At 49.5% G+C, this 26,037-nt stretch overlaps 11 non-coding genes across 11 annotated transcripts; all 11 read left to right on the forward strand.

Moving 5' to 3' along the window:
• Window positions 1-4,258: 4,258 nt before the first annotated feature.
• On the forward strand, window positions 4,259-4,331 carry trnav-aac (transfer RNA valine (anticodon AAC)). The gene has a single exon. It is a non-coding gene; the product is annotated as a tRNA-Val (tRNA).
• Window positions 4,332-6,228: 1,897 nt separating this feature from the next.
• trnav-aac (transfer RNA valine (anticodon AAC)) lies at window positions 6,229-6,301 on the forward strand. The gene has a single exon. It is a non-coding gene; the product is annotated as a tRNA-Val (tRNA).
• Window positions 6,302-9,012: 2,711 nt separating this feature from the next.
• Window positions 9,013-9,085, forward strand: trnav-aac (transfer RNA valine (anticodon AAC)). The gene has a single exon. It is a non-coding gene; the product is annotated as a tRNA-Val (tRNA).
• Window positions 9,086-11,751: 2,666 nt separating this feature from the next.
• Window positions 11,752-11,833, forward strand: trnas-aga (transfer RNA serine (anticodon AGA)). Its single transcript has one exon. It is a non-coding gene; the product is annotated as a tRNA-Ser (tRNA).
• A 256-nt stretch (window positions 11,834-12,089) lies between these two features.
• On the forward strand, window positions 12,090-12,162 carry trnav-aac (transfer RNA valine (anticodon AAC)). Its single transcript has one exon. It is a non-coding gene; the product is annotated as a tRNA-Val (tRNA).
• A 2,627-nt stretch (window positions 12,163-14,789) lies between these two features.
• On the forward strand, window positions 14,790-14,862 carry trnav-aac (transfer RNA valine (anticodon AAC)). The gene has a single exon. It is a non-coding gene; the product is annotated as a tRNA-Val (tRNA).
• A 3,526-nt stretch (window positions 14,863-18,388) lies between these two features.
• On the forward strand, window positions 18,389-18,470 carry trnas-aga (transfer RNA serine (anticodon AGA)). Its single transcript has one exon. It is a non-coding gene; the product is annotated as a tRNA-Ser (tRNA).
• A 256-nt stretch (window positions 18,471-18,726) lies between these two features.
• On the forward strand, window positions 18,727-18,799 carry trnav-aac (transfer RNA valine (anticodon AAC)). Its single transcript has one exon. It is a non-coding gene; the product is annotated as a tRNA-Val (tRNA).
• A 1,577-nt stretch (window positions 18,800-20,376) lies between these two features.
• trnas-aga (transfer RNA serine (anticodon AGA)) lies at window positions 20,377-20,458 on the forward strand. The gene has a single exon. It is a non-coding gene; the product is annotated as a tRNA-Ser (tRNA).
• A 256-nt stretch (window positions 20,459-20,714) lies between these two features.
• Window positions 20,715-20,787, forward strand: trnav-aac (transfer RNA valine (anticodon AAC)). Its single transcript has one exon. It is a non-coding gene; the product is annotated as a tRNA-Val (tRNA).
• Window positions 20,788-25,134: 4,347 nt separating this feature from the next.
• On the forward strand, window positions 25,135-25,207 carry trnav-aac (transfer RNA valine (anticodon AAC)). The gene has a single exon. It is a non-coding gene; the product is annotated as a tRNA-Val (tRNA).
• The last annotated feature ends 830 nt before the right edge of the window (window positions 25,208-26,037 follow it).

A 26,037-nucleotide genomic window follows, 5' to 3' on the forward strand; every position in this document is an offset into this window, starting at 1 on the left:
GCTTGCCTTGAAAAATCAGAAGGTAAATCAATGTTATGACAGAAATCCGCTTTTTGGCATTTTCTCAGCGAGAAACAGTCATTTTGTACCTGAAACACTGTAAATGGTTTGGTGAGTCCAATAATGAAATGAGTCTCTCAAATCAACTACATAGACACCTTTCTGCAATTTTCTAACGTTTTCAATAGCTTGCCTTAAAAAATCAGAAGGTAAATCAATGTTATGACAGAAATCCGCTTTTTGGCATTTTCTCAGCGAGAAACAGTCATTTTGTACCTGAAACACTGTAAGTGGTTTGGTGAGTCCAATAATGAAATGAGTCCCTCAAATCAACTACATAGACTCCTTTCTCCAAGTTTCTGAAGTTTTCAATAGCTTGCCTTAAAAAATCAGAAGGTAAATCAATGATATGACAGAAATCCGCTTTTTGGCATTTTCTCAGCGAGAAACAGTCATTTTGTACCTGAAACACTGTAAGTGGTTTGGTGAGTCCAATAATGAAATGAGTCCCTCAAGTCAACTACATAGACTCCTTTCTCCAATTTTCTGACGTTTTCAATAGCTTGCCTTGAAAAATCAGAAGGTAAATCAATGTTATGACAGAAATCCGCTTTTTGGCATTTTCTCAGCGAGAAACAGTCATTTTGTACCTGAAACACTGTAAGTGGTTTGGTGAGTCCAATAATGAAATTAGTCTCTCAAATCAATTACATAGACACCTTTCTGCAATTTTCTAACGTTTTTCAATAGCTTGCCTTAAAAAATCAGAAGGTAAATCAATGTTATGACAGAAATCCGCTTTTTGGCATTTTCTCAGCGAGAAAAAGTCATTTTGTACCTGAAACACTGTAAGTGGTTTGGTGAGTCCAATAATGAAATGAGTCCCTCAAATCAACTACATAGACTCCTTTCTCCAATTTTCTGACGTTTTCAATAGCTTGCCTTAAAAAATCAGAAGGTAAAACAATGTTATTACAGAAATCCGCTTTTTGGCATTTTCTCAGCGAGAAACGGTCATTTTGTACCTGAAACACTGTAAGTGGTTTGGTGAGTCCAATAATGAAATCAGTCCCTCAAATCAACTACATAGACTCCTTTCTCCAATTTTCTGTCGTTTTCAATAGCTTGCCTTAAAAAATCAGAAGGTAAATCAATGTTATGACAGAAATCCGCTTTTTGGCATTTTCTCAGCGAGAAACAGTCATTTTGTACCTGAAACACTGTAAGTGGTTTGGTGAGTCCAATAATGAAATGAGTCTCTCAAATCAACTACATAGACACCTTTCTGCAATTTTCTAACGTTTTCAATAGCTTGCCTTAAAAAATCAGAAGGTAAATCAATGTTATGACAGAAATCCGCTTTTTGGCATTTTCTCAGCGAGAAACAGTCATTTTGTACCTGAAACACTGTAAGTGGTTTGGAGAGTCCAATAATGAAATGAGTCCCTCAAATCAACTACATAGACTCCTTTCTCCAATTTTCTGACGTTTTCAATAGCTTGCCTTAAAAAATCAGAAGGTAAATCAATGTTATGACAGAAATCCGCTTTTTGGCATTTTCTCAGCGAGAAACGGTCATTTTGTACCTGAAACACTGTAAGTGGTTTGGTGAGTCCAATAATGAAATGAGTCTCTCAAATCAACTACATAGACTCCTTTCTCCAATTTTCTGACGTTTTCAATAGCTTGCCTTGAAAAATCAGAAGGTAAATCAATGTTATGACAGAAATCCGCTTTTTGGCATTTTCTCAGCGAGAAACAGTCATTTTGTACCTGAAACACTGTAAGTGGTTTGGTGAGTCCAATAATGAAATGAGTCTCTCAAATCAACTACATAGACTCATTTCTCCAATTTTCTGACGTTTTCAATAGCTTGCCTTGAAAAATCAGAAGGTAAATCAATGTTATGACAGAAATCCGCTTTTTGGCATTTTCTCAGCGAGAAACAGTCATTTTGTACCTGAAACACTGTAAGTGGTTTGGTGAGTCCAATAATGAAATGAGTCGCTCAAATCAACTACATAGACACCTTTCTCCAATTTTCTAACGTTTTCAATAGCTTGCCTTAAAAAATCAGAAGGTAAATCAATGTTATGACAGAAATCCGCTTTTTGGCATTTTCTCAGCGAGAAACGGTCATTTTGTACCTGAAACACTGTAAGTGGTTTGGTGAGTCAAATAATGAAATGAGTCCCTCAAATCAACTACATAGACTCCTTTCTCCAATTTTCTGACGTTTTCAATAGCTTGCCTTAAAAAATCAGAAGGTAAATCAAGGTTATGACAGAAATCCGCTTTTTGGCATTTTCTCAGCGAGAAACAGTCATTTTGTACCTGAAACACTGTCAGTGGTTTGGTGAGTCCAATAATGAAAGAGTCTCTCAAATCAACTACATAGACTCCTTTTTCCAATTTTCTAAGTTTTCAATAGCTTGCCTTAAAAAATCAGAAGGTAAATCAATGTTATGACAGAAATCCGCTTTTTGGCATTTTCTCAGCGAGAAACAGTCATTTTGTACCTGAAACACTGTAAGTGGTTTGGTGAGTCCAATAATGAAATGAGTCGCTCAAATCAACTACATAGACACCTTTCTCCAATTCTCTAACGTTTTCAATAGCTTGCCTTAAAAAATCAGAAGGTAAATCAATGTTATGACAGAAATCCGCTTTTTGGCATTTTCTCAGCGAGAAACGGTCATTTTGTACCTGAAACACTGTAAGTGGTTTGGTGAGTCCAATAATGAAATGAGTCCCTCAAATCAACTACATAGACTCCTTTCTCCAATTTTCTGACGTTTTCAATAGCTTGCCTTAAAAAATCAGAAGGTAAATCAATGTTATGACAGAAATCCGCTTTTTGGCATTTTCTCAGCGAGAAACAGTCATTTTGTACCTGAAACACTGTAAGTGGTTTGGTGAGTCCAATAATGAAATGAGTCTCTCAAATCAACTACATAGACTCCTTTTTCCAATTGTCTAAGTTTTCAATAGCTTGCCTTAAAAAATCAGAAGGTAAAACAATGTTATGACAGAAATCCGCTTTTTGGCATTTTCTCAGCGAGAAACGGTCATTTTGTACCTGAAACACTGTAAGTGGTTTGGTGAGTCCAATAATGAAGTGAGTCCCTCAAATCAACTACATAGACTCCTTTCTCCAATTTTCTGACGTTTTCAATAGCTTGCCTTAAAAAATCAGAAGGTAAATCAATGTTATGACAGAAATCCGCTTTTTGGCATTTTCTCAGCGAGAAACGGTCATTTTGTACCTGAAACACTGTAAGTGGTTTGGTGAGTCCAATAATGAAATGAGTCCCTCAAATCAACTACATAGACTCCTTTCTCCAATTTTCTGACGTTTTCAATAGCTTGCCTTAAAAAATCAGAAGGTAAATCAATGTTATGACAGAAATCCGCTTTTTTGCATTTTCTCAGCGAGAAACAGTCATTTTGTACCTGAAACACTGTAAGTGGTTTGGTGAGTCCAATAATGAAATGAGTCTCTCAAATCAACTACATAGACTCCTTTTTCCAATTTTCTAACGTTTTCGATAGCTTGCCTTAAAAAATCAGAAGGTAAAACAATGTTATTACAGAAATCCGTTTTTTGGCATTTTCTCAGCGAGAAACGGTCATTTTGTACCTGAAACACTGTAAGTGGTTTGGTGAGTCCAATAATGAAATGAGTCCCTCAAATCAACTACATAGACTCCTTTCTCCAATTTTCTGACGTTTTCAATAGCTTGCCTTAAAAAATCAGAAGGTAAATCAATGTTATGACAGAAATCCGCTTTTTTGCATTTTCTCAGCGAGAAACAGTCATTTTGTACCTGAAACACTGTAAGTGGTTTGGTGAGTCCAATAATGAAATGAGTCTCTCAAATCAACTACATAGACTCCTTTTTCCAATTTTCTAACGTTTTCAATAGCTTGCCTTAAAAAATCAGAAGGTAAAACAATGTTATGACAGAAATCCGCTTTTTGGCATTTTCTCAGCGAGAAACAGTCATTTTGTACCTGAAACAAGACGACTGCCTAATTTGCAGTTATTAATCATATCCAGTACTGTCTTTCAAAAGTAATCAGTTGGCTTCCCTTGTGGTACATTTTGTATTTTCTACCCAGCATGGTAATACCCATGGATGATTTTTAATTTTACCGCACCAGGACAACTTATATGAAATCACACATTTATTTCTAACATGAATGATTTGAAGATAGGGTTTTTTTTCGTTACGCCCGCCATTTTCAAAGCATGCAAGTTTCCGTAGTGTAGTGGTTATCACGTTCGCCTAACACGCGAAAGGTCCCCTGTTCGAAACTGGGCGGAAACATGTATTACTGCAATAATATTATTTGGACTTGGAAAACCCCTCTAATCCTCTTCTTGGTGCTCGGCACAGGAAGGTCGACCATCTCTTTCTCGCATTGGGTCTTATGCAGAAATGAATTTCGTTGCAGTTCCACAACTGATTAAAAGCCAGTCTTTCCCCATTTACCTAATCTTTCAAATGTCCAACTTTACAGGAAAAAAAGAAGCATATTACAGAGATTTTTTACAGGATCTTTTCGTCATGCCCGCCTTTTTCAAAACATGTAAGTCACTAGCTCCACCACCAAACCCCAGCAGCATTAACACCAGACCCCACTAGCTCCACCACCAGACCCCAGGAGCTTCCAACACCAGACCACACTAGCTCCACCACCATACCCCAGCAGCATCACCACCAGACCCCAGGAGCTTCCACCACCAGACCCCAGGAGCTTCCACCACCAGACCCCAGGAGCTTCCACCACCAGACCCCAGGAGCTTCCACCAGACCCCAGCAGCATAACCACCAGACCCCACTAGCTCCACCACCAGACCCCAGCAGCATTACCACCAGACCCCATCCACCACCAGACCCTACTAGCTCCACCACCAGACCCCAGCAGCATTACCACCAGACCCCATCCACCACAAGACCCCACTAGCTCCACCACCAGACCACAGCAGCATCACCACCAGACCCCATCCACCACCAGACCCTACTAGCTCCACCACCAGACCCCAGGAGCTTCCAACACCAGACCCCACTAGCTCCACCACCAGACCCCAGCAGCATCAGCACCAGACCCCAGGAGCTTCCACCACCAGACCCCAGGAGCTTCCACCACCAGACCCCAGGAGCTTCCACCACCAGACCCCAGCAGCATCAGCACCAGACCCCAGGAGCTTCCACCACCAGACCCCAGGAGCTTCCACCACCTGACCCCAGGAGCTTCCATCACCAGACCCCAGGAGCTTCCACCACCAGACCCCACTAGCTGCACCACCAGACCCCAGCAGCATCACCACCACACCTCAGGAGCTTCCACCACCAGACCCCAACAACAACTCAACAACCTCAACAACCCGGCTCACCTGGAGCCACCCAGAGACCCGGCTCACCGTCCGAACCAGGGGACCCGCTTTTAAGTCCCCTACCCCCCTCCCCCCCACTGTGTGGCGGAGTCACATCCTGGTTATACAGCAGAGTGGCGCAGCGGAAGCGTGCTGGGCCCATAACCCAGAGGTCGATGGATCGAAACCATCCTCTGCTACTTAAGAGATCCTCTCATACATGAGATGTGAGAGATTAACTGAAATCTATCCAGAGCTTTTTGGAAACAAGAAAGTGGATGTATGATCTATGAACATACTGCACTGACTGTTGATGAAAATGCATTTAATCAAAATGAGGATGAAAATATGTCTCAACCTAATAAAGTAAAACCAACCATTTTAAAATAAAGTAAAACCAACCATTTTAAAATAAAGACTCTAAATTGTCTATTTCTGAAGATTCACACACACACACACACACACACACACACACACACACACACACACACACATACACACAGCTGACAGGTTGTTGTGGCCGAGTGGTTAAGGCGATGGACTAGAAATCCATTGGGGATTCCCCGCGCAGGTTGGAATCCTGCCAACAATGAGTAATGTTTGAATGTGCAAGACGACTGCCTAATTTGCAGTTATTAATCATATCCAGTACTGTCTTTCAAAAGTAATCAGTTGGCTTCCCTTGTGGTACATTTTGTATTTTCTACCCAGCATGGTAATACCGATGGATGATTTTTAATTTTACCGCACCAGGACAACTTATATGACATCACACATTTATTTCTAACATGAATGATTTGAAGATAGGATTTTTTTTTCGTTACGCCCGCCATTTTCAAAGCATGCAAGTTTCCGTAGTGTAGTGGTTATCACGTTCGCCTAACACGCGAAAGGTCCCCTGTTCGAAACTGGGCGGAAACATGTATTACTGCAATAATATTATTTGGACTTGGAAAACCCCTCTAATCCTCTTCTTGGTGCTCGGCACAGGAAGGTCGACCATCTCTTTCTCGCATTGGGTCTTATGCAGAAATGAATTTCGTTGCAGTTCCACAACTGATTAAAAGCCAGTCATTCCTCATTTACCTAATCTTTCAAATGTCCAACTTTACAGGAAAAAAAGAAACATATTACAGAGATTTTTTACAGGATCTTTTCGTCATGCCCGCCTTTTTCAAAACATGTAAGTCACTAGCTCCACCACCAAACCCCAGCAGCATTAACACCAGACCCCACTAGCTCCACCACCAGACCCCAGGAGCTTCCAACACCAGACCCCACTAGCTCCACCACCATACCCCAGCAGCATCACCACCAGACCCCAGGAGCTTCCACCACCAGACCCCAGGAGCTTCCACCACCAGACCTCAGGAGCTTCCACCAGACCCAAGCAGCATCACCACCAGACCCCACTAGCTCCACCACCAGACCCCAGCAGCATTACCACCAGACCCCATCCACCACCAGACCCTACTAGCTCCACCACCAGACCCCAGCAGCATTACCACCAGACCCCATCCACCACAAGACCCCACTAGCTCCACCACCAGACCCCAGCAGCATCACCACCAGACCCCATCCACCACCAGACCCTACTAGCTCCACCACCAGACCCCAGGAGCTTCCAACACCAGACCCCACTAGCTCCACCACCGGACCCCAGCAGCATCAGAACCAGACCCCACTAGCTCCACCACCGGACCCCAGCAGCATCAGCACCAGACCCCAGGAGCTTCCACCACCAGACCCCAGGAGCTTCCACCACCAGACCCCAGGAGCTTCCACCACCAGACCCCAGGAGCTTCCACCACCAGACCTCAGGAGCTTCCACCACCAGACCCCAGGAGCTTCCACCACCAGACCCCAGCAGCATCAGCACCAGACCCCAGCAGCATCACCACCAGAACCCAGGAGCTTCCACCACCACACCCCAGGAGCTTCCATCACCAGACCCCAGGAGCTTCCACCACCAGACCCCTCTAGCTGCACCACCAGACCCCAGCAGCATCACCACCACACCTCAGGAGCTTCCACCACCAAACCCTAACAACAACTCAACAACCTCAAAAACCCGGCTCACCTGGAGCCACCCAAAGACCCGGCTCACCGTCCGAACCCGGGGACCCGCTTTTAAGCCCCCCACCGACCGGCCACTGGAGTGAAAGAGCCAGCCCTTGGGCCTGGAGGACCAGGGCCCTGGTACCATAAACACCCAGACGCTCCTAGCACCATGGACAGCACTCTGTCAGATGCTCAAGCGCATATTGTTTTTTACTCATGTTCTGGTTTCAGGACCACAATAAAAACACAATAAAAGCTGAACAGGGTTCCATGGTGTAATGGTTAGCACTCTGGACTTTGACCCCAGGAGCTTCCACCACCAGACACCACTAGCTCCACCACCAGACGACAGCAGCATCACCACCACACCGCAGGAGCTTCCACCACCAGACACCACTAGCTCCTCCACCAGACCCCAGCAGCATCACCACCAGACCCCAGGAGCTTCCACCACCAGACCCCAGGAATTTCCATCACCAGACCCAAGGAGCTTCCATCACCTGACCCCAGGAGCTTCCATCACCAGACCCCAGGAGCTTCCACCACCAGACCCCAGGAATTTCCATCACCAGACCCAAGGAGCTTCCATCACCTGACCCCAGGAGCTTCCATCACCAGACCCCAGGAGTTTCCACCACCAGACCCCACTAGCTGCACCACCAGACCCCAGCAGCATCACCACCACACCTCAGGAGCTTCCACCACCAGACCCCAACAACAACTCAACAACCTCAACAACCCGGCTCACCTGGAGCCACCCAGAGACCCGGCTCACCGTCCGAACCAGGGGACCCGCTTTTAAGAGCCCTACCCCCCTCCCCCCCACTGTGTGGCGGAGTCACATCCTGGTTATACAGCAGAGTGGCGCAGCGGAAGCGTGCTGGGCCCATAACCCAGAGGTCGATGGATCGAAACCATCCTCTGCTACTTAAGAGATCCTCTCATACATGAGATGTGAGAGATTAACTGAAATCTATCCAGAGCTTTTTGGAAACAAGAAAGTGGATGTATGATCTATGAACATACTGCACTGACTGTTGATGAAAATGCATTTAATCAAAATGAGGATGAAAATATGTGTCAACCTAATAAAGTAAAACCAACCATTTTAAAATAAAGTAAAACCAACCATTTTAAAATAAAGACTCTAAATTGTCTATTTCTGAAGATTCACACACACACACACACACACACACACACACATACACACACACACATACACACAGCTGACAGGTTTTTGTGGCCGAGTGGTTAAGGCGATGGACTAGAAATCCATTGGGGATTCCCCGCGCAGGTTCGAATCCTGCCAACAACGAGTAATGTTTGAATGTGCAAGACGACTGCCTAATTTGCAGTTATTAATCATATCCAGTACTGTCTTTCAAAAGTAATCAGTTGGCTTCCCTTGTGGTACATTTTGTATTTTCTACCCAGCATGGTAATACCGATGGATGATTTTTAATTTTACCGCACCAGGACAACTTATATGAAATCACACATTTATTTCTAACATGAATGATTTGAAGATAGGATTTTTTTTTCGTTACGCCCGCCATTTTCAAAGCATGCAAGTTTCCGTAGTGTAGTGGTTATCACGTTCGCCTAACACGCGAAAGGTCCCCTGTTCGAAACTGGGCGGAAACATGTATTACTGCAATAATATTATTTGGACTTGGAAAACCCCTCTAATCCTCTTCTTGGTGCTCGGCACAGGAAGGTCGACCATCTCTTTCTCGCATTGGGTCTTATGCAGAAATGAATTTCGTTGCAGTTCCACAACTGATTAAAAGCCAGTCATTCCTCATTTACCTAATCTTTCAAATGTCCAACTTTACAGGAAAAAAAGAAACATATTACAGAGATTTTTTACAGGATCTTTTCGTCATGCCCGCCTTTTTCAAAACATGTAAGTCACTAGCTCCACCACCAAACCCCAGCAGCATTAACACCAGACCCCACTAGCTCCACCACCAGACCCCAGGAGCTTCCAACACCAGACCCCACTAGCTCCACCACCATACCCCAGCAGCATCACCACCAGACCCCAGGAGCTTCCACCACCAGACCCCAGGAGCTTCCACCACCAGACCTCAGGAGCTTCCACCAGACCCCAGCAGCATCACCACCAGACCCCACTAGCTCCACCACCAGACCCCAGCAGCATTACCACCAGACCCCATCCACCACCAGACCCTACTAGCTCCACCACCAGACCCCAGCAGCATTACCACCAGACCCCATCCACCACAAGACCCCACTAGCTCCACCACCAGACCCCAGCAGCATCACCACCAGACCCCATCCACCACCAGACCCTACTAGCTCCACCACCAGACCCCAGGAGCTTCCAACACCAGACCCCACTAGCTCCACCACCGGACCCCAGCAGCATCAGCACCAGACCCCACTAGCTCCACCACCGGACCCCAGCAGCATCAGCACCAGACCCCAGGAGCTTCCACCACCAGACCCCAGGAGCTTCCACCACCAGACCCCAGGAGCTTCCACCACCAGACCCCAGGAGCTTCCACCACCAGACCTCAGGAGCTTCCACCACCAGACCCCAGGAGCTTCCACCAGACCCCAGCAGCATCACCACCAGACCCCACTAGCTCCACCACCAGACCCCAGCAGCATTACCACCAGACCCCATCCACCACCAGACCCTACTAGCTCCACCACCAGACCCCAGCAGCATTACCACCAGACCCCATCCACCACAAGACCCCACTAGCTCCACCACCAGACCCCAGCAGCATCACCACCAGACCCCATCCACCACCAGACCCTACTAGCTCCACCACCAGACCCCAGGAGCTTCCAACACCAGACCCCACTAGCTCCACCACCGGACCCCAGCAGCATCAGCACCAGACCCCAGGAGCTTCCACCACCAGACCCCAGGAGCTTCCACCACCAGACCCCAGGAGCTTCCACCACCAGACCCCAGGATCTTCCACCACCAGACCTCAGGAGCTTCCACCACCAGACCCCAGGAGCTTCCACCACCAGACCCCAGCAGCATCAGCACCAGACCCCAGCAGCATCACCACCAGAACCCAGGAGCTTCCACCACCACACCCCAGGAGCTTCCATCACCAGACCCCAGGAGCTTCCACCACCACACCTCAGGAGCTTCCACCACCAAACCCTAACAACAACTCAACAACCTCAAAAACCCGGCTCACCTGGAGCCACCCAAAGACCCGGCTCACCGTCCGAACCCGGGGACCCGCTTTTAAGCCCCCCACCAACCGGCCACTGGAGTGAAAGAGCCAGCCCTTGGGCCTGGAGGACCAGGGCCCTGGTACCATAAACACCCAGACGCTCCTAGCACCATGGACAGAACTCTGTCAGATGCTCAAGCGCATATTGTTTTTTACTCATGTTCTGGTTTCAGGACCACAATAAAAACACAATAAAAGCTGAACAGGGTTCCATGGTGTAATGGTTAGCACTCTGGACTTTGACCCCAGGAGCTTCCACCACCAGACACCACTAGCTCCACCACCAGACGACAGCAGCATCACCACCACACCTCAGGAGCTTCCACCACCAGACACCACTAGCTCCACCACCAGACCCCAGCAGCATCACCACCAGACCCCAGCAGCATCACCACCAGACCCCAGGAGCTTCCACCACCAGACCCCAGGAATTTCCATCACCAGACCCAAGGAGCTTCCATCACCTGACCCCAGGAGCTTCCATCACCAGACCCCAGGAGCTTCCACCACCAGACCCCACTAGCTGCACCATCAGACCCCAGCAGCATCACCACCACACCTCAGGAGCTTCCACCACCAGACCCTGACAACAACTCAACAACCTCAACAACCCGGCTCACCTGGAGCCACCCAGAGACCCGGCTCACCGTCCGAACCAGGGGACCCGCTTTTAAGTCCCCTCCCCCCCTCCCCCCCACTGTGTGGCGGAGTCACATCCTGGTTATACAGCAGAGTGGCGCAGCGGAAGCGTGCTGGGCCCATAACCCAGAGGTCGATGGATCGAAACCATCCTCTGCTACTTAAGAGATCCTCTCATACATGAGATGATCCAGAGCTTTTTGGAAACAAGAAAGTGGATGTATGATCTATGAACATACTGCACTGACTGTTGATGAAAATGCATTTAATCAAAATGAGGATGAAAATATGTCTCAACCTAATAAAGTAAAACGAACCATTTTAAAATAAAGTAAAACCAACCATTTTAAAATAAAGACTCTAAATTGTCTATTTCTGAAGATTCACACACACACACACACACACACACACACACACACACACACACATACACACAGCTGACAGGTTGTTGTGGCCGAGTGGTTAAGGCGATGGACTAGAAATCCATTGGGGATTCCCCGCGCAGGTTCGAATCCTGCCAACAACGAGTAATGTTTGAATGTGCAAGACGACAGCCTAATTTGCAGTTATTAATCATATCCAGTACTGTCTTTCAAAAGTAATCAGTTGGCTTCCCTTGTGGTACATTTTGTATTTTCTACCCAGCATGGTAATACCGATGGATGATTTTTAATTTTACCGCACCAGGACAACTTATATGAAATCACACATTTATTTCTAACATGAATGATTTGAAGATAGGATTTTTTTTTCGTTACGCCCGCCATTTTCAAAGCATGCAAGTTTCCGTAGTGTAGTGGTTATCACGTTCGCCTAACACGCGAAAGGTCCCCTGTTCGAAACTGGGCGGAAACATGTATTACTGCAATAATATTATTTGGACTTGGAAAACCCCTCTAATCCTCTTCTTGGTGCTCGGCACAGGAAGGTCGACCATCTCTTTCTCGCATTGGGTCTTATGCAGAAATGAATTTCGTTGCAGTTCCACAACTGATTAAAAGCCAGTCATTCCCCATTTACCTAATCTTTCAAATGTCCAACTTTACAGGAAAAAAAGAAACATATTACAGAGATTTTTTACAGGATCTTTTCGTCATGCCCGCCTTTTTCAAAACATGTAAGTCACTAGCTCCACCACCAAACCCCAGCAGCATTAACACCAGACCCCACTAGCTCCACCACCAGACCCCAGGAGCTTCCAACACCAGACCCCACTAGCTCCACCACCATACCCCAGCAGCATCACCACCAGACCCCAGGAGCTTCCACCACCAGACCCCAGGAGCTTCCACCACCAGACCTCAGGAGCTTCCACCACCAGACCCCAGGAGCTTCCACCAGACCCCAGCAGCATCACCACCAGACCCCACTAGCTCCACCACCAGACCCCAGCAGCATTACCACCAGACCCCATCCACCACCAGACCCTACTAGCTCCACCACCAGACCCCAGCAGCATTACCACCAGACCCCATCCACCACAAGACCCCACTAGCTCCACCACCAGACCCCAGCAGCATCACCACCAGACCCCATCCACCACCAGACCCTACTAGCTCCACCACCAGACCCCAGGAGCTTCCAACACCAGACCCCACTAGCTCCACCACCAGACCCCAGCAGCATCAGCACCAGACCCCAGGAGCTTCCACCACCAGACCCCAGGAGCTTCCACCACCAGACCCCAGGAGCTTCCACCACCAGACCTCAGGAGCTTCCACCACCAGACCCCAGGAGCTTCCACCACCAGACCCCAGCAGCATCAGCACCAGACCCCAGCAGCATCACCACCAGAACCCAGGAGCTTCCACCACCACACCCCAGGAGCTTCCATCACCAGACCCCAGGAGCTTCCACCACCAGACCCCTCTAGCTGCACCACCAGACCCCAGGAGCATCACCACCACACCTCAGGAGCTTCCACCACCAAACCCTAACAACAACTCAACAACCTCAAAAACCCGGCTCACCTGGAGCCACCCAAAGACCCGGCTCACCATCCGAACCCGGGGACCCGCTTTTAAGCCCCCCACCGACCGGCCACTGGAGTGAAAGAGCCAGCCCTTGGGCCTGGAGGACCAGGGCCCTGGTACCATAAACACCCAGACGCTCCTAGCACCATGGACAGCACTCTGTCAGATGCTCAAGTGCATATTGTTTTTTACTCATGTTCTGGTTTCAGGACCACAATAAAAACACAATAAAAGCTGAACAGGGTTCCATGGTGTAATGGTTAGCACTCTGGACTTTGACCCCAGGAGCTTCCACCACCAGACACCACTAGCTCCACCACCAGACGACAGCAGCATCACCACCACACCTCAGGAGCTTCCACCACCAGACACCACTAGCTCCACCACCAGACCCCAGCAGCATCACCACCAGACCCCAGCAGCATCACCACCAGACCCCAGGAGCTTCCACCACCAGACCCCAGGAATTTCCATCACCAGACCCAAGGAGCTTCCATCACCTGACCCCAGGAGCTTCCATCACCAGACCCCAGGAGCTTCCACCACCAGACCCCACTAGCTGCACCATCAGACCCCAGCAGCATCACCACCACACCTCAGGAGCTTCCACCACCAGACCCTGACAACAACTCAACAACCTCAACAACCCGGCTCACCTGGAGCAACCCAGAGACCCGGCTCACCGTCCGAACCAGGGGACCCGCTTTTAAGTCCCCTCCCCCCCTCCCCCCCACTGTGTGGCGGAGTCACATCCTGGTTATACAGCAGAGTGGCGCAGCGGAAGCGTGCTGGGCCCATAACCCAGAGGTCGATGGATCGAAACCATCCTCTGCTACTTAAGAGATCCTCTCATACATGAGATGTGAGAGATTAACTGAAATCTATCCAGAGCTTTTTGGAAACAAGAAAGTGGATGTATGATCTATGAACATACTGCACTGACTGTTGATGAAAATGCATTTAATCAAAATGAGGATGAAAATATGTCTCAACCTAATAAAGTAAAACCAACCATTTTAAAATGAAGTAAAACCAACCATTTTAAAATAAAGACTCTAAATTGTCTATTTCTGAAGATTCACACACACACACACACACACACACACACACACACACACACACACACACACACACACACACACACACACACACACATACACACAGCTGACAGGTTGTTGTGGCCGAGTGGTTAAGGCGATGGACTAGAAATCCATTGGGGATTCCCCGCGCAGGTTGGAATCCTGCCAACAACGAGTAATGTTTGAATGTGCAAGACGACTGCCTAATTTGCAGTTATTAATCATATCCAGTACTGTCTTTCAAAAGTAATCAGTTGGCTTCCCTTGTGGTACATTTTGTATTTTCTACCCAGCATGGTAATACCGATGGATGATTTTTAATTTTACCGCACCAGGACAACTTATATGAAATCACACATTTATTTCTAACATGAATGATTTGAAGATAGGATTTTTTTTTCGTTACGCCCGCCATTTTCAAAGCATGCAAGTTTCCGTAGTGTAGTGGTTATCACGTTCGCCTAACACGCGAAAGGTCCCCTGTTCGAAACTGGGCGGAAACATGTATTACTGCAATAATATTATTTGGACTTGGAAAACCCCTCTAATCCTCTTCTTGGTGCTCGGCACAGGAAGGTCGACCATCTCTTTCTCGCATTGGGTCTTATGCAGAAATGAATTTCGTTGCAGTTCCACAACTGATTAAAAGCCAGTCATTCCTCATTTACCTAATCTTTCAAATGTCCAACTTTACAGGAAAAAAAGAAACATATTACAGAGATTTTTTACAGGATCTTTTCGTCATGCCCGCCTTTTTCAAAACATGTAAGTCACTAGCTCCACCACCAAACCCCAGCAGCATTAACACCAGACCCCACTAGCTCCACCACCAGACCCCAGGAGCTTCCAACACCAGACCCCACTAGCTCCACCACCATACCCCAGCAGCATCACCACCAGACCCCAGGAGCTTCCACCACCAGACCCCAGGAGCTTCCACCACCAGACCTCAGGAGCTTCCACCAGACCCCAGCAGCATCACCACCAGACCCCACTAGCTCCACCACCAGACCCCAGCAGCATTACCACCAGACCCCATCCACCACCAGACCCTACTAGCTCCACCACCAGACCCCAGCAGCATTACCACCAGACCCCATCCACCACAAGACCCCACTAGCTCCACCACCAGACCCCAGCAGCATCACCACCAGACCCCATCCACCACCAGACCCTACTAGCTCCACCACCAGACCCCAGGAGCTTCCAACACCAGACCCCACTAGCTCCACCACCGGACCCCAGCAGCATCAGCACCAGACCCCACTAGCTCCACCACCGGACCCCAGCAGCATCAGCACCAGACCCCAGGAGCTTCCACCACCAGACCCCAGGTCCACCACCAGACCCCAGGAGCTTCCACCACCAGACCCCAGGAGCTTCCACCACCAGACCTCAGGAGCTTCCACCACCAGACCCCAGGAGCTTCCACCAGACCCCAGCAGCATCACCACCAGACCCCACTAGCTCCACCACCAGACCCCAGCAGCATTACCACCAGACCCCATCCACCACCAGACCCTACTAGCTCCACCACCAGACCCCAGCAGCATTACCACCAGACCCCATCCACCACAAGACCCCACTAGCTCCACCACCAGACCCCAGCAGCATCACCACCAGACCCCATCCACCACCAGACCCTACTAGCTCCACCACCAGACCCCAGGAGCTTCCAACACCAGACCCCACTAGCTCCACCACCGGACCCCAGCAGCATCAGCACCAGACCCCAGGAGCTTCCACCACCAGACCCCAGGAGCTTCCACCACCAGACCCCAGGAGCTTCCACCACCAGACCCCAGGATCTTCCACCACCAGACCTCAGGAGCTTCCACCACCAGACCCCAGGAGCTTCCACCACCAGACCCCAGCAGCATCAGCACCAGACCCCAGCAGCATCACCACCAGAACCCAGGAGCTTCCACCACCACACCCCAGGAGCTTCCATCACCAGACCCCAGGAGCTTCCACCACCACACCTCAGGAGCTTCCACCACCAAACCCTAACAACAACTCAACAACCTCAAAAACCCGGCTCACCTGGAGCCACCCAAAGACCCGGCTCACCGTCCGAACCCGGGGACCCGCTTTTAAGCCCCCCACCAACCGGCCACTGGAGTGAAAGAGCCAGCCCTTGGGCCTGGAGGACCAGGGCCCTGGTACCATAAACACCCAGACGCTCCTAGCACCATGGACAGCACTCTGTCAGATGCTCAAGCGCATATTGTTTTTTACTCATGTTCTGGTTTCAGGACCACAATAAAAACACAATAAAAGCTGAACAGGGTTCCATGGTGTAATGGTTAGCACTCTGGACTTTGACCCCAGGAGCTTCCACCACCAGACACCACTAGCTCCACCACCAGACGACAGCAGCATCACCACCACACCTCAGGAGCTTCCACCACCAGACACCACTAGCTCCACCACCAGACCCCAGCAGCATCACCACCAGACCCCAGCAGCATCACCACCAGACCCCAGGAGCTTCCACCACCAGACCCCAGGAATTTCCATCACCAGACCCAAGGAGCTTCCATCACCTGACCCCATGAGCTTCCATCACCAGACCCCAGGAGCTTCCACCACCAGACCCCACTAGCTGCACCACCAGACCCCAGCAGCATCACCACCAGAACCCAGGAGCTTCCACCACCACACCCCAGGAGCTTCCATCACCAGACCCCAGGAGCTTCCACCACCAGACCCCTCTAGCTGCACCACCAGACCCCAGCAGCATCACCACCACACCTCAGGAGCTTCCACCACCAAACCCTAACAACAACTCAACAACCTCAAAAACCCGGCTCACCTGGAGCCACCCAAAGACCCGGCTCACCGTCCGAACCCGGGGACCCGCTTTTAAGCCCCCCACCGACCGGCCACTGGAGTGAAAGAGCCAGCCCTTGGGCCTGGAGGACCAGGGCCCTGGTACCATAAACACCCAGACGCTCCTAGCACCATGGACAGCACTCTGTCAGATGCTCAAGCGCATATTGTTTTTTACTCATGTTCTGGTTTCAGGACCACAATAAAAACACAATAAAAGCTGAACAGGGTTCCATGGTGTAATGGTTAGCACTCTGGACTTTGACCCCAGGAGCTTCCACCACCAGACACCACTAGCTCCACCACCAGACGACAGCAGCATCACCACCACACCTCAGGAGCTTCCACCACCAGACACCACTAGCTCCACCACCAGACCCCAGCAGCATCACCACCAGACCCCAGCAGCATCACCACCAGACCCCAGGAGCTTCCACCACCAGACCCCAGGAATTTCCATCACCAGACCCAAGGAGCTTCCATCACCTGACCCCAGGAGCTTCCATCACCAGACCCCAGGAGCTTCCACCACCAGACCCCACTAGCTGCACCACCAGACCCCAGCAGCATCACCACCCCACCTCAGGAGCTTCCACCACCAGACCCCAAAAACAACTCAACAACCTCAACAACCCGGCTCACCTGGAGCCACCCAGAGACCCGGCTCACCGTCCGAACCAGGGGACCCGCTTTTAAGTCCCCTACCCCCCTCCCCCCCACTGTGTGGCGGAGTCACATCCTGGTTATACAGCAGAGTGGCGCAGCGGAAGCGTGCTGGGCCCATAACCCAGAGGTCGATGGATGGAAACCATCCTCTGCTACTTAAGAGATCCTCTCATACATGAGATGTGAGAGATTAACTGAAATCTATCCAGAGCTTTTTGGAAACAAGAAAGTGGATGTATGATCTATGAACATACTGCACTGACTGTTGATAAAAATGCATTTAATCAAAATGAGGATGAAAATATGTCTCAACCTAATAAAGTAAAACCAACCATTTTAAAATAAAGTAAAACCAACCATTTTAAAATAAAGACTCTAAATTGTCTATTTCTGAAGATTCACACACACACACACACACACACACACACACACACACACACACACACACACACACACACACACACACACACACACACACACACACACACACACACACACACACACACACACACACATACACACAGCTGACAGGTTGTTGTGGCCGAGTGGTTAAGGCGATGGACTAGAAATCCATTGGGGATACCCCGCGCAGGTTCGAATCCTGCCAACAACGAGTAATGTTTGAATGTGCAAGACGACTGCCTAATTTGCAGTTATTAATCATATCCAGTACTGTCTTTCAAAAGTAATCAGTTGGCTTGCCTTGTGGTACATTTTGTATTTTCTACCCAGCATGGTAATACCGATGGATGATTTTTAATTTTACCGCACCAGGACAACTTATATGAAATCACACATTTATTTCTAACATGAATGATTTGAAGATAGGATTTTTTTTTCGTTACGCCCGCCATTTTCAAAGCATGCAAGTTTCCGTAGTGTAGTGGTTATCACGTTCGCCTAACACGCGAAAGGTCCCCTGTTCGAAACTGGGCGGAAACATGTATTACTGCAATAACATTATTTGGACTTGGAAAACCCCTCTAATCCTCTTCTTGGTGCTCGGCACAGGAAGGTCGACCATCTCTTTCTCGCATTGGGTCTTATGCAGAAATGAATTTCGTTGCAGTTCCACAACTGATTAAAAGCCAGTCATTCCTCATTTACCTAATCTTTCAAATGTCCAACTTTACAGGAAAAAAAGAAACATATTACAGAGATTTTTTACAGGATCTTTTCGTCATGCCCGCCTATTTCAAAACATGTAAGTCACTAGCTCCACCACCAAACCCCAGCAGCATTAACACCAGACCCCACTAGCTCCACCACCAGACCCCAGGAGCTTCCAACACCAGACCCCACTAGCTCCACCACCATACCCCAGCAGCATCACCACCAGACCCCAGGAGCTTCCACCACCAGACCCCAGGAGCTTCCACCACCAGACCTCAGGAGCTTCCACCACCAGACCCCAGGAGCTTCCACCAGACCCCAGCAGCATCACCACCAGACCCCACTAGCTCCACCACCAGACCCCAGCAGCATTACCACCAGACCCCATCCACCACCAGACCCTACTAGCTCCACCACCAGACCCCAGCAGCATTACCACCAGACCCCATCCACCACAAGACCCCACTAGCTCCACCACCAGACCCCAGCAGCATCACCACCAGACCCCATCCACCACCAGACCCTACTAGCTCCACCACCAGACCCCAGGAGCTTCCAACACCAGACCCCACTAGCTCCACCACCGGACCCCAGCAGCATCAGCACCAGACCCCAGGAGCTTCCACCACCAGACCCCAGGAGCTTCCACCACCAGACCCCAGGAGCTTCCACCACCAGACCCCAGGATCTTCCACCACCAGACCTCAGGAGCTTCCACCACCAGACCCCAGGAGCTTCCACCACCAGACCCCAGCAGCATCAGCACCAGACCCCAGCAGCATCACCACCAGAACCCAGGAGCTTCCACCACCACACCCCAGGAGCTTCCATCACCAGACCCCAGGAGCTTCCACCACCACACCTCAGGAGCTTCCACCACCAAACCCTAACAACAACTCAACAACCTCAAAAACCCGGCTCACCTGGAGCCACCCAAAGACCCGGCTCACCGTCCGAACCCGGGGACCCGCTTTTAAGTCCCCTACCCCCCTCCCCATCACTGTGTGGCGGAGTCACATCCTGGTTATACAGCAGAGTGGCGCAGCGGAAGCGTGCTGGGCCCATAACCCAGAGGTCGATGGATCGAAACCATCCTCTGCTACTTAAGAGATCCTCTCATACATGAGATGTGAGAGATTAACTGAAATCTATCCAGAGCTTTTTGGAAACAAGAAAGTGGATGTATGATCTATGAACATACTGCACTGACTGTTGATGAAAATGCATTTAATCAAAATGAGGATGAAAATATGTCTCAACCTAATAAAGTAAAACGAACCATTTTAAAATAAAGTAAAACCAACCATTTTAAAATAAAGACTCTAAATTGTCTATTTCTGAAGATTCACACACACACACACACACACACACACACACACACACACACACATACACACAGCTGACAGGTTGTTGTGGCCGAGTGGTTAAGGCGATGGACTAGAAATCCATTGGGGATTCCCCGCGCAGGTTCGAATCCTGCCAACAACGAGTAATGTTTGAATGTGCAAGACGACAGCCTAATTTGCAGTTATTAATCATATCCAGTACTGTCTTTCAAAAGTAATCAGTTGGCTTCCCTTGTGGTACATTTTGTATTTTCTACCCAGCATGGTAATACCGATGGATGATTTTTAATTTTACCGCACCAGGACAACTTATATGAAATCACACATTTATTTCTAACATGAATGATTTGAAGATAGGATTTTTTTTTCGTTACGCCCGCCATTTTCAAAGCATGCAAGTTTCCGTAGTGTAGTGGTTATCACGTTCGCCTAACACGCGAAAGGTCCCCTGTTCGAAACTGGGCGGAAACATGTATTACTGCAATAATATTATTTGGACTTGGAAAACCCCTCTAATCCTCTTCTTGGTGCTCGGCACAGGAAGGTCGACCATCTCTTTCTCGCATTGGGTCTTATGCAGAAATGAATTTCGTTGCAGTTCCACAACTGATTAAAAGCCAGTCATTCCCCATTTACCTAATCTTTCAAATGTCCAACTTTACAGGAAAAAAAGAAACATATTACAGAGATTTTTTACAGGATCTTTTCGTCATGCCCGCCTTTTTCAAAACATGTAAGTCACTAGCTCCACCACCAAACCCCAGCAGCATTAACACCAGACCCCACTAGCTCCACCACCAGACCCCAGGAGCTTCCAACACCAGACCCCACTAGCTCCACCACCATACCCCAGCAGCATCACCACCAGACCCCAGGAGCTTCCACCACCAGACCCCAGGAGCTTCCACCACCAGACCTCAGGAGCTTCCACCACCAGACCCCAGGAGCTTCCACCAGACCCCAGCAGCATCACCACCAGACCCCACTAGCTCCACCACCAGACCCCAGCAGCATTACCACCAGACCCCATCCACCACCAGACCCTACTAGCTCCACCACCAGACCCCAGCAGCATTACCACCAGACCCCATCCACCACAAGACCCCACTAGCTCCACCACCAGACCCCAGCAGCATCACCACCAGACCCCATCCACCACCAGACCCTACTAGCTCCACCACCAGACCCCAGGAGCTTCCAACACCAGACCCCACTAGCTCCACCACCAGACCCCAGCAGCATCAGCACCAGACCCCAGGAGCTTCCACCACCAGACCCCAGGAGCTTCCACCACCAGACCCCAGGAGCTTCCACCACCAGACCTCAGGAGCTTCCACCACCAGACCCCAGGAGCTTCCACCACCAGACCCCAGCAGCATCAGCACCAGACCCCAGCAGCATCACCACCAGAACCCAGGAGCTTCCACCACCACACCCCAGGAGCTTCCATCACCAGACCCCAGGAGCTTCCACCACCAGACCCCTCTAGCTGCACCACCAGACCCCAGGAGCATCACCACCACACCTCAGGAGCTTCCACCACCAAACCCTAACAACAACTCAACAACCTCAAAAACCCGGCTCACCTGGAGCCACCCAAAGACCCGGCTCACCATCCGAACCCGGGGACCCGCTTTTAAGCCCCCCACCGACCGGCCACTGGAGTGAAAGAGCCAGCCCTTGGGCCTGGAGGACCAGGGCCCTGGTACCATAAACACCCAGACGCTCCTAGCACCATGGACAGCACTCTGTCAGATGCTCAAGTGCATATTGTTTTTTACTCATGTTCTGGTTTCAGGACCACAATAAAAACACAATAAAAGCTGAACAGGGTTCCATGGTGTAATGGTTAGCACTCTGGACTTTGACCCCAGGAGCTTCCACCACCAGACACCACTAGCTCCACCACCAGACGACAGCAGCATCACCACCACACCTCAGGAGCTTCCACCACCAGACACCACTAGCTCCACCACCAGACCCCAGCAGCATCACCACCAGACCCCAGCAGCATCACCACCAGACCCCAGGAGCTTCCACCACCAGACCCCAGGAATTTCCATCACCAGACCCAAGGAGCTTCCATCACCTGACCCCAGGAGCTTCCATCACCAGACCCCAGGAGCTTCCACCACCAGACCCCACTAGCTGCACCATCAGACCCCAGCAGCATCACCACCACACCTCAGGAGCTTCCACCACCAGACCCTGACAACAACTCAACAACCTCAACAACCCGGCTCACCTGGAGCCACCCAGAGACCCGGCTCACCGTCCGAACCAGGGGACCCGCTTTTAAGTCCCCTCCCCCCCTCCCCCCCACTGTGTGGCGGAGTCACATCCTGGTTATACAGCAGAGTGGCGCAGCGGAAGCGTGCTGGGCCCATAACCCAGAGGTCGATGGATCGAAACCATCCTCTGCTACTTAAGAGATCCTCTCATACATGAGATGTGAGAGATTAACTGAAATCTATCCAGAGCTTTTTGGAAACAAGAAAGTGGATGTATGATCTATGAACATACTGCACTGACTGTTGATGAAAATGCATTTAATCAAAATGAGGATGAAAATATGTCTCAACCTAATAAAGTAAAACCAACCATTTTAAAATGAAGTAAAACCAACCATTTTAAAATAAAGACTCTAAATTGTCTATTTCTGAAGATTCACACACACACACACACACACACACACACACATACACACAGCTGACAGGTTGTTGTGGCCGAGTGGTTAAGGCGATGGACTAGAAATCCATTGGGGATTCCCCGCGCAGGTTGGAATCCTGCCAACAATGAGTAATGTTTGAATGTGCAAGACGACTGCCTAATTTGCAGTTATTAATCATATCCAGTACTGTCTTTCAAAAGTAATCAGTTGGCTTCCCTTGTGGTACATTTTGTATTTTCTACCCAGCATGGTAATACCGATGGATGATTTTTAATTTTACCGCACCAGGACAACTTATATGAAATCACACATTTATTTCTAACATGAATGATTTGAAGATAGGATTTTTTTTTCGTTACGCCCGCCATTTTCAAAGCATGCAAGTTTCCGTAATGTAGTGGTTATCACGTTCGCCTAACACGCGAAAGGTCCCCTGTTCGAAACTGGGCGGAAACATGTATTACTGCAATAATATTATTTGGACTTGGAAAACCCCTCTAATCCTCTTCTTGGTGCTCGGCACAGGAAGGTCGACCATCTCTTTCTCGCATTGGGTCTTATGCAGAAATGAATTTCGTTGCAGTTCCACAACTGATTAAAAGCCAGTCATTCCTCATTTACCTAATCTTTCAAATGTCCAACTTTACAGGAAAAAAAGAAACATATTACAGAGATTTTTTACAGGATCTTTTCGTCATGCCCGCCTTTTTCAAAACATGTAAGTCACTAGCTCCACCACCAAACCCCAGCAGCATTAACACCAGACCCCACTAGCTCCACCACCAGACCCCAGGAGCTTCCAACACCAGACCCCACTAGCTCCACCACCATACCCCAGCAGCATCACCACCAGACCCCAGGAGCTTCCACCACCAGACCCCAGGAGCTTCCACCACCAGACCTCAGGAGCTTCCACCAGACCCCAGCAGCATCACCACCAGACCCCACTAGCTCCACCACCAGACCCCAGCAGCATCACCACCAGACCCCACTAGCTCCACCACCAGACGACAGCAGCATCACCACCACACCTCAGGAGCTTCCACCACCAGACACCACTAGCTCCACCACCAGACCCCAGCAGCATCACCACCAGACCCCAGCAGCATCACCACCAGACCCCAGGAGCTTCCACCACCAGACCCCAGGAATTTCCATCACCAGACCCAAGGAGCTTCCATCACCTGACCCCAGGAGCTTCCATCACCAGACCCCAGGAGCTTCCACCACCAGACCCCACTAGCTGCACCATCAGACCCCAGCAGCATCACCACCACACCTCAGGAGCTTCCACCACCAGACCCTGACAACAACTCAACAACCTCAACAACCCGGCTCACCTGGAGCCACCCAGAGACCCGGCTCACCGTCCGAACCAGGGGACCCGCTTTTAAGTCCCCTCCCCCCCTCCCCCCCACTGTGTGGCGGAGTCACATCCTGGTTATACAGCAGAGTGGCGCAGCGGAAGCGTGCTGGGCCCATAACCCAGAGGTCGATGGATCGAAACCATCCTCTGCTACTTAAGAGATCCTCTCATACATGAGATGTGAGAGATTAACTGAAATCTATCCAGAGCTTTTTGGAAACAAGAAAGTGGATGTATGATCTATGAACATACTGCACTGACTGTTGATGAAAATGCATTTAATCAAAATGAGGATGAAAATATGTCTCAACCTAATAAAGTAAAACCAACCATTTTAAAATGAAGTAAAACCAACCATTTTAAAATAAAGACTCTAAATTGTCTATTTCTGAAGATTCACACACACACACACACACACACACACACATACACACAGCTGACAGGTTGTTGTGGCCGAGTGGTTAAGGCGATGGACTAGAAATCCATTGGGGATTCCCCGCGCAGGTTGGAATCCTGCCAACAATGAGTAATGTTTGAATGTGCAAGACGACTGCCTAATTTGCAGTTATTAATCATATCCAGTACTGTCTTTCAAAAGTAATCAGTTGGCTTCCCTTGTGGTACATTTTGTATTTTCTACCCAGCATGGTAATACCGATGGATGATTTTTAATTTTACCGCACCAGGACAACTTATATGAAATAGCACATTTATTTCTAACATGAATGATTTGAAGATAGGATTTTTTTTTCGTTACGCCCGCCATTTTCAAAGCATGCAAGTTTCCGTAGTGTAGTGGTTATCACGTTCGCCTAACACGCGAAAGGTCCCCTGTTCGAAACTGGGCGGAAACATGTATTACTGCAATAATATTATTTGGACTTGGAAAACCCCTCTAATCCTCTTCTTGGTGCTCGGCACAGGAAGGTCGACCATCTCTTTCTCGCATTGGGTCTTATGCAGAAATGAATTTCGTTGCAGTTCCACAACTGATTAAAAGCCAGTCATTCCTCATTTACCTAATCTTTCAAATGTCCAACTTTACAGGAAAAAAAGAAACATATTACAGAGATTTTTTACAGGATCTTTTCGTCATGCCCGCCTTTTTCAAAACATGTAAGTCACTAGCTCCACCACCAAACCCCAGCAGCATTAACACCAGACCCCACTAGCTCCACCACCAGACCCCAGGAGCTTCCAACACCAGACCCCACTAGCTCCACCACCATACCCCAGCAGCATCACCACCAGACCCCAGGAGCTTCCACCACCAGACCCCAGGAGCTTCCACCACCAGACCTCAGGAGCTTCCACCAGACCCCAGCAGCATCACCACCAGACCCCACTAGCTCCACCACCAGACCCCAGCAGCATTACCACCAGACCCCATCCACCACCAGACCCTACTAGCTCCACCACCAGACCCCAGCAGCATTACCACCAGACCCCATCCACCACAAGACCCCACTAGCTCCACCACCAGACCCCAGCAGCATCACCACCAGACCCCATCCACCACCAGACCCTACTAGCTCCACCACCAGACCCCAGGAGCTTCCAACACCAGACCCCACTAGCTCCACCACCGGACCCCAGCAGCATCAGCACCAGACCCCACTAGCTCCACCACCGGACCCCAGCAGCATCAGCACCAGACCCCAGGAGCTTCCACCACCAGACCCCA

This window comes from Cololabis saira, unplaced genomic scaffold, assembly GCF_033807715.1.
Source record: "Cololabis saira isolate AMF1-May2022 unplaced genomic scaffold, fColSai1.1 scf032, whole genome shotgun sequence".
NCBI lineage: Eukaryota > Metazoa > Chordata > Actinopteri > Beloniformes > Belonidae > Cololabis > Cololabis saira.